Here is a 9,445-nt window from a genome sequence, read left to right on the forward strand (position 1 = left end):
CGGCTCTTTTAGGATTGTTTAGACCTGACCCCAAACTGCATACCTAACCCACTGATGGAGTTTTCACCCCACAGAACTGTTATTGCTTGCAGGGCAGACTCCAGACACCAGCATTCCAAGCAGGAGCTTGGGGCGGCAATCTGCAAGGGGCGGCAGTCCATGTGTTTTTGCCCCCAAGCAGCACACCGAATTGCAGCCGCGGATGGTGGGGGCAGTCCATGTGCCGTTAAGACAGCATGCGTGTCTCCGCGGCAGCAGCAATTCGGCAGCAGCTTCTGTCTTCAGCCAGAAGGCAGAAGCTGCGCCGCCGTGGACAGCTGAACGTAGAAGCTGCCGCCGAATTGCCACCATGGAAACACGTGTGCTGCCCTGACGCACACGGACTGTCCCCGCCATCCGCGGCAGCAATTCAGCGCACTGCTTGGGGTGGCAAAAACAGTAGAGCCGGCCCCAACTGCTTGCCCACTCACTGCACCAGAACTGAGGGGTACCTTGGAAACTATGGCCGGCAATACTGCAATCAGAGTCAAACATTTTTTTAAAAAAATTCACCTGTTTAAAATTGTTAGATCCTGGATAATTAACTTAAGATGAAAGCTGAGAAGGTTTTCTATTGCTGTTTTCTTTGACAGAAGACTGTGTAACACAGCCACATCAGTTTCAAAGGATTCCACTCCCCTTCTCACAGAGCTAAGCAGCGGAACAGCGATTTGTATAGAAAATGGCATCAGCAAAGTAGGCAGGCAACTCTTGATAGGCTCAAAAACAGCTGTGGAATTTCTGTAGAGGATCTATAGAGTGTGGAGTGGGGGAAAAGGTCCAGGCTCAAATCTAGTTTCCAGCACACACGATAGCAGCAGCTAGAGGTAGAATCTTAAAAACAGTATAGAATTTGAGATGTGCTGGGATCCCATGTTTAATATACTCCCCATGTTCTGCCAAAAACAAAATCAAAGGGCCCAACTCTGCAACCCTTACTCAAGTTGGCTACTAAATAAATGTTTTTGTTTGCTTATTTTAAATAAGTGTCAATTATCCCCATGTCACAGATGGAGGGCCCAATCCTGAAAGCATTCTCTATTACTATTAAGTGTTTATATTGCATTAGTGCCAGAAACCCTAATCAGTATCAAGGCCCCATTCTATTAAGCACTGTACAAGTATAGGAATAAACACAGCCCAGGCCTCAAAGATTTGCAGTCTATGGTCTTCCCTGGGGTTTCGCAGGGGTCTGTTTTGGGACTGGCTCTGTTCAATATCTTCATCAACAATTTAGATGTTGGCATAGAAAGTACGCTTATTAAGTTTGCGGACGATACCAAACTGGGAGGGATTGCAACTGCTTTGGAGGACAGGGTCAAAATTCAAAATGATCTGAACGAATTGGAGAAATGGTCTGAGGTAAACAGGATGAAGTTCAATAAAGATAAATGCAAAGTGCTCCACTTAGGAAGGAGCAATCAGTTTCACACATACAGAATGGGAAGAGACTGTCTAGGAAGGAGTATGGCAGAAAGAGATCTAGGGGTCGTAGTGAACCACAAGCTTAACATGAGTCAACAGTGTGATACTGTTGCAAAAAATGCAAACGTGATTCTGGGATGCATTAACAGGTGTGTTGTAAAAAAGACACGAGAAGTCATTCTTCCGCTTTACTCTGCACTGGTTAGGCCTCAACTGGAGTATTGTGTCCAGTTCTGGGCACCGCATTTCAAGAAAGATGTGGAGAAATTGGAGAGGGTCCAGAGAAGAGCAACAAGAATGATTAAAGGTCTTGAGAACATGACCTATGAAGGAAGGCTGAAGGAATTGGGTTTGTTTAGTTTGGGAAAGAGAAGACTGAGAGGGGACATGATAGCAGTTTTCAGGTATCTAAAAGGGTGTCATCAGGAGGAGGGAGAAAACTTGTTCACCTTAGCCTCCAATGATAGAACAAGAAGCAATGGGCTTAAACTGCAGCAAGGGAGATTTAGGTTGGACATTAGGAAAAAGTTCCTAACTGTCAGGGTAGTTAAACACTGGAATGGATTGCCTAGGGAAGTTGTGGAATCTCCATCTCTGGATATATTTAAGAGTAGGTTAGATAAATGTCTATTAGGGATGGTCTAGACAGTATTTGGTCCTGCCATGAGGGCAGGGGACTGGACTCGATGACCTCTCGAGGTCCCTTCCAGTCCTAGAGTCTATGAGTCTTGACTCTAAAAATACTTAAGCACAAGGTCAATTTTACAGAAGTTTGTATCTCCCTATGGGACTATTCACCTGGGTAAAGTCAACCATGTGCTCATGTCCAGCAGACTGGGACATGCTGAAATGGCATGCACAATTCCCAGTGGCGGATCTACATGAAGAGCAACTCCAGGAGCAGGCCTGGGGAAACTGAGACACATAGAAGCTAGGAATGTTGAACACACAAGTGAATCGGTGTCAGAGACAGAATTAGAACACTGAAGTACATGCTTCCCAGCTCAGACTCAGTTGACTAAGCCTTGGCTTCTCTCATGATGAGCAGCCTGTTCTATGTTATTACAGGATAAATATAATTGACACATACAATACACAGACTGAAATATTTATTATCCTTCATGGCATCATGATACTTAATCTGGACATTCCAAAGAACTGGCCAATGCTTCCAGGGAGACTGAGACGTGCATACCATACTTTTGGAAACAACTTTTTCTGTACAAAATAATTATTCTCATTTTTCTTGCCAGCTGTACCAAGCGTCACCTTTAAAAATTGACAGATGTTACAGGTGAAGCACTGAACTCTTCATTGAGTTCTTTACTTTCATTTACAATAAAAGTATGTATGTGGGGGGGAGGGGGAGGGGATTTTCCACAGATCTATGCCCTGACAACGTTGTGAATGACAACACTACAGAACTGTTACAACTTTGCAGTCCTCAACAGCGGTTCTTTTAATATTTATTTATCTTTTCATTCAAATTAGCAAAGCCATAATTACAATGCTAAGAACAGCATTTTCAAGAGCAGAAAAGAAAAGATTTTTTTTTTTTGTCATTGTCCTATGAGTTATATATTATTTCAGTCTCAACGGACACTTCGGTAAGGCCTACGACCTCAACCTGGACATACAGGTTGAAAGGAAGAGCTGTGCGTATATTGTGTCTGAAGGTTACAAATGTTTATAAGTGGCCCCAGACTTACACAGACAACCCCAGCCCTTGAGCAAATGTCAATCAGAATAGAATTACTGTGCTTATTTGAAGAGGGGCAAAACAGAACATGGACCTTATTTCTGAAAGGAAGAAGAACAGATTTAGTGAGGGAAGAAGGAGCTGATGAATTTCAGCATTTTGAATTAAGGGGGTCTTATCATAAGCCTGCTTTCTTTGTTCTCTTTCTTTTGCCACACACACTTAATAGCTCCCCCAAGAGCAACTTATCGCATACAAATCTTTTGCTGTGTTTTAAGCAAAACCACAATTTAATTTTTTTAAAGGCAACAGTGAATCACTTCCAAGGAAAGTCATGCCAACAAATAGCATGGTTGAAACAAAGCACTTTGGTGCTAGTCCTTGGTAACATTTGTAGACCATATTTTTGGCAATGCTGCCTTTCCAAAGAGGCAATTTCTAATTCAACAAGAACAAAGCCAAATTCTGTCACCATTGATACATTTAACCTTTATTCTTGTCCGTAAAAAAATAATGCTTAAAACCCATCAGAACCTTTTAATATGAACGATGGTTTTGAGTTACTGGATAGTTTCTCCACTCACTGGCACTACGAGAAAAATAAAGGGAAAAGATCAGTCTCTAAAGTCATCTGGATTTTCTGCTCAGCAAACCTCACTTAAACAACGTTGCTGCAACCCCAGACATCACCCAGACAGAGTTCAATACAATCTCCGCGCATTGCACTACTCCACAGACATGAGCATTGACCGTTACCGATATCGAGGGTATCTTTGTTGTATTACCTGAATCTCTCATTGCGTCTCGTTTCTCCCTTTCTGCATGATGATATCAAGTGGAAAATGTTCAGTGGTTTGCAGGCAGGAGGCGACAACCAGGAAGCACAGTTGTGACAGAGCTTTGTTCTGCCTGCAGTGAATTACATGCAGCAAGGGTTAGACACAGCAGCAAATTATGAAATCAAAGCATCCTTTTAGCCTGGATCTATAACTATATTTCAGGGGTACAGGGGGGCGGGCTATGACATGCTTCCAGATTCATTGAGCCTAGAAATAAAAATAAATAGAAAAAACAAATATCGATTCCCTATCTCCAAGTTCCCCTTTTTTGAAAGCAGCCTCCCCTTTAGCAACTCCCTCAATGCCGAAAAGGGAAACAAACACCCTGTGGCTATTACATATGAGAGTTGACGGGAATAGGAGATAGTTACACAGATAACACATGCACGCACACACCAACGGATCAGCTGGCATTTCAGACATCGCTTTACCATCCCTACCACTGTCCCCCCCTTTTAATAGGCCAAGCCCCTTTTTAAAACCTCACTCCTCCCGAACGCAGGAAACATGCAAAGCTACCCCCACCCCCAAATTGCAGGGCTCGTCTCCCCCCTAAGCTCCGGCTCCTTGCCTTGCCCTTCCAGCGATCATTTCACCCCTGTCAAGCAGAATCAGCCAGATGAGAAGCCCTAAACAGCTGTCTCTTCTCCTCCTGCTCCGGGAGGCCCCTCCTCGGGAGAAAGGGCTGAAGCTAGAAAGCCCAGCGGGCTGGAGAGAACAACCCCTCGGAGAAGAAGTTATTTCTTTCGGGAAGGCCCGGAGGCAGGAAGGAAATGCAGCCCCCCGTGCTGCTAGAGACAAGGGGGAGGGTAGTGGGCAGAGGGGCTGGCTTCAGCCCGGGCTCAAAGAGGCATCTGAGGACACCACCGACTCAGCCAGATGGCTGTCACCCCATGCGAGAGCCGGCACTCACCCCCAAGCCCGGCACACCAGCAGCCCGACCTAGTTCCGCCCGCTGATGAGCAGGGCAGGGCGAGACTCCCCTCACCCTCCTTTGAACTCCGCTTGTCCACACACACACGTAAGTTACTGGGGTCCTCTCGGAAACCACTAGCTGGCGGCTGCTTTCAAAGGCTCCAGACACACGGGCTGAAAGCAGCAGAAGACGGGTGTGAAAGAAGCCCACTGACCTGGTTCTGTTTCATTTCGGGCTGCTCGCCCTACAACAGAAGCCGCATGTGCCCCCTCTGCTCCCCTGCCCGCTCCTCTGGCCGTGCCCCTGGCCAGCGCTGGGCTCGCAGCGCCCTAGACTCGGAGACAGCCGGGAGCAGAGCTGGGCGGGGGGGGAGCGGCTCTTTGCTTTTTAAACACACTTGGGCTCGCACGCCTGCTCGCAGCCTGCTCCCCAGACAGGGAGCGAGCCCCCGCTTCCCGCTCCCTCGTCAGTTTCACAGCTGGCACCAAACCGCAGCGGGAGCCCTCCCTGCCTTACCCCACCAGAGACGGGCAAGGCGGGGGCCAGGAGACTCCGCCCCTCAGGCCGGCCTCCTTCTTTCCGCCCCAGCTCTGCCAGGGCAGGAGCGATCCCCCCAAGGCTGGTGGGAGAGCGATCAGGTGTGGCAGCCCCACGGGCAAGAAATTATAATCATAGTCATGTGATCATGCCAGGCGATGCCATAATAAAATCATAGCGCTCTAATGAGCAATCAATAGCAAATCACCCATCCCCTTAGTACTTCTGTCTTCTCTCTCTCCAAAGCTCTTTGCAGGCCTGTAGAACTAAAAGTACAGCACCCTTCAGCACTGCTGCTCTCAAACAACCCCCTGCCTAGAAGCCAGGGGTGGGGAGAGTCATACAAAGGGAATCCTGGTCCCCATTGTTCAGACGAGAAACAGAGGGGTTAAGAGGCCTGCTTATGGTCACACAGCAACTCTGTGGCATAAATAGAAAGAGAAGGAAGGGACTCTTTCTCTGAGTTTGCTTCTCTGGGCCATGCTGCTAGGCAAAGTGCAGGGGTGGAGAATAGAGAGGCAAGAAGAGGTACTATATATAGGGGCTATTTATAACTTTTTAGCTTGGGGAGCTGTAATAACCTGATTTTTTTAAATGTATTTTATTGCTTTTTAATAGGGAAAGGATGATGGCACTTTCTAAAAAAAATACTAGTCAGTGTGTTTTAGATATTCCTTTCAGTGCCTGATCTACAGAGGATATGGGTCTGTTATAGCTCTCAGTTTAAATTAGGCTCTCACATTATAGAGTCTCTTGCTTTTCACTTTGGAGGTCCCCAGCCAACATGGCAGTCATTACATCACTGTCAATGTACATTAAAATAACACAGGAAACAGACACAGGACCCAGCGCTGTTTACTCAGAAAACAGTCCTGTTTCCATCATTGGTTGAGGACAAATATATTCAGATGTCTTGGCATGGCACATGAGGTCAGCAAGTGTGAAACAAGAAAGATCCATAAATTAAGATATCAGATAAGCCTTTCTCCTCTGTTGGTTGAAGAAGTTCAGTATTGTGGGATACATTCATCTTCCAAAGTCAGAGTTGCTTTTGATGTGTTGATGGCAAGTTCTGGGGAACTGGATCTACAGACAAATTTATATGACCCCAAGAGCCCATGCTGAAATAAATTTGTTAGTCTCTAAGGTGCCACAAGTACTCCTGTTCTTTTTGTGGATACAGACTAACAGCTGCTACTCTGAAATGTGTCTCCAATGTAAATTAAGCAAGGTGTGACCAAAGATAATGAAAAGCACATTTACATGCAAAGTAAACAAAGCAAGCAAGTGAGGGAAAATGACCACTGAACAATCTCCATGGAGGATGGAGACTGCACCCCCAGAAAACCTTTCTGTCTCCTTTGACAGGGTCAATGAACTTGGAGAAGATAGCAACAAAGAGTCCTGTGGCACCTTATAGACTAACAGACTATAAGAGAGATAAAAGAGAAGGCAAAAGGCCATTTTGTCATCCTTCACCTGAGGAGACAAAGACCAAAGTGATTCGGATTCAGATCCTGGCTGAAGGATCACCAGCCATGCTGGAGGAATGACTTTGGTGAGAAAACTACTTTGAATAAATGACGCTAGTTTGTTAAGTTAGATTTGAGTCTTAGAAATGTATTTTTACTTTTACTTGTTTGTAACCATTTCTATCCCTAGCCTTTTTACTTGGTATCACCTAAATCTGTGTTCTGTGCTTACTAAGCTTGTTTAACTTTGTGTTAACCTTAGTTAAGTTAACAGGTTACTGTGTACTGTCTCTTTAAAGGACCAGCAAACTTTGTTAGGTTTTCTGAATGTTAATAGTGAGATGGGCTGAGCCTTGGCTACACTGGAGAGTTGCAGCGCTGGTGGTGGGTTTACAGCGCTGCAACTTACTCAACGTCCACACTTGCAAGGTACATACAGCGCTGCATCTCCCTGGCTGCAGCGCTGGCTGTACTCCTGCTCTGCCTGGGGTATAAGGATTGCAGTGCTGGTGATGCAGCGCTGCTCCACAAGTGTAGCCAACAAAAGCTCTGTAAATGACCTCCGAGGTATTTGGAGGCATCCCAGAATGCCTGTTCAGCCACTCTGCTCATCAGTTCACACTCTACTGCCTTGCCCTCAGGTGACCCACCCTTTAAATGCCCCGGGAATTTTAAAACTCCCCTTCCTGTTTGCTCAGCCAGGTGTGGAGTGCAATCAATCAGTGAATCTTTCCAGGTGACCATGCCTCCATGCACCAAACGAGCCCCAGCAAGGAGCAATGGTGAGTTGCTGGACCTCATCAGTGTTTGAGGGGAGGAAGCTGTGCAGTCACAGCTGCGCTCCAGCCGTAGGAATTATGATATCTATGGACAGATCTCAAGGGCCATGCTGGAAAGGGGCCATGACCAGGACGTGGTGCAATGCAGGGTTAAAGTAAAGGAGCTGCGGAGTGCCTATTGCAAAGCCCGCGAGGGAAACCACCGCTCTGGTGCTGCCCCCATGACCTGCCGTTTTTACAAGGAGCTGGACGCAATACTTGGGAGTGACCCCAATGCCAATCCGACAACCACGATGGACACTTCAGAGCGGGGTTGGGGGAGAGGAGGTGGAAGAGGAGGGAGGGGGAGGGACGAAACGGAGAGTGAGGGTACTGGGGTTGGGGGAGACACCTTGGAGTCCCAAGAGGCATGCAGCCAGGAGCTCTTCTCAAGCCAGGAGGAAGGTAGCCAGTCGCAGCAGCTGGAACTTGGTGAAGGACAGGCTGAGGAGCGGGTTCCCGGTAAGTAGCTTTTATTTTCAGGATGGAAATGTTTCAGGAGAGGAGTGGGGGTTAGGGCTGCATGCATGCATGCCTAGATGTGGAATAGCGCATTGATGTGGTCTATCACATCACAGTAATCGGCCTCGGTAATCTCTTCAAAGGTTTCAGCCAGAGCGTGGGCAATGCGCTTGTGCAAGTTTATAGGGAGAGCCACTGTGGTCCTTGTCTCAGTCAGGCTAATGCGTCCATGCCACTGTGCCGCGAGGGGTGGGGGGACAATTGCTGCACACAGGCAAGCTGCATGGGGGCCAGGGCAGAATCCGCATTGCTGTAGAAGACCCTCCCGCCATTCCCAGGTGACCTGCAGCAGCGAGATATCTTCCAGGATTAACTCCTGTGGAAAATGTTGGGAGAGCATTCAGTGTAGATGCCCCCTGCAGCATTTTGCTTTCCCCAATGCACAGAAACCCCGGCACATCCCTGAAGCAATCATTCCCCCTTGCTCACCATTTCCTGCGTCCGGTGGGTTAGGTGCACTCTGTTTGGTATGGGAAAAGTATGCTAAAGTGAAGACTGTAAACTCCTTCACTGTGTGGGAATAACTGTCTGGGTGAGATTATAAACAATGCAGCCTGTGTTAACTGTTTCCATTTTTGTCTTTCGAACAGTGTCCTTGACTACTGGACTGCCTGTATCATCCATTGGCCAGAGGCTACAAAACCTCAGGAAGAAGCCGCGAAAAAGCAAAGACGACATGCTGAAAGCAGTTATGGATCAGTCTGCCAGAGAGAGGAAAAAACTGCAGGACTGGAGGGAAAGGGAAAGCAGGATCCGCCAGAGAAACGCAGCGGCTAAGAAGAAAAGCACAAAGCAGCTAATAAGCATCCTGACACGCCAAACAGACTGTATCCAGTCACTCGTAGCCATGCAGGCAGAGCACTACCATGCCGCCCCCCCACGGTCCCAAAGCTCTTTCCCTTGTGCCCCAATGTCAACTCCAAACCCCCTTCCACAGCATCCAGGTTCTTACCACCACAAGCTGCCCCCAAGACCTATACGTTCACCAACCAGCCCTGAGAACTACGACCCTTACCCTCTGCACTCAACTCCCATCACCATGCAGTATTTTCATCCTGAAGTGTAGCAGTCATTGCACAGCACTCCAGATAGGACATATTCAAACCTGTGACTGTACAGTTCACCACCCCACCCCCCTGCCCTTTTAGGTTCCCAAAATGTTGTGTGTCTGTCAAGAA

The 9,445-nt window shown here is 47.3% G+C and overlaps 1 protein-coding gene across 10 annotated transcripts in view; it reads right to left on the minus strand.

Moving 5' to 3' along the window:
• Positions 1-5,501, minus strand: part of RNF152 (ring finger protein 152) — a 110,848-nt gene extending 105,347 nt beyond the window's left edge. For 7 of the 10 annotated variants that reach the window (XR_007772576.1, XR_007772575.1, XR_007772573.1 and 4 more), the window contains exons 1-2: positions 5,133-5,410; positions 3,949-4,072 (exon numbers count right to left, since the gene is read on the minus strand). The gene's annotated coding sequence lies outside the window, so the exon portion shown is untranslated. Of the gene's footprint in view, positions 1-1,614; positions 2,734-3,948; positions 4,073-4,915; positions 5,018-5,132; positions 5,411-5,434 lie in introns of those variants that run through there. The other 3 variants (XR_007772574.1, XM_050940324.1, XM_050940323.1) reach the window with 3 other exon arrangements.
• Positions 5,502-9,445: the final 3,944 nt, after the last annotated feature.

Source organism: Gopherus flavomarginatus, chromosome 2, assembly GCF_025201925.1.
Source record: "Gopherus flavomarginatus isolate rGopFla2 chromosome 2, rGopFla2.mat.asm, whole genome shotgun sequence".
In the NCBI taxonomy this organism is placed as follows: Eukaryota; Metazoa; Chordata; order Testudines; family Testudinidae; genus Gopherus; species Gopherus flavomarginatus.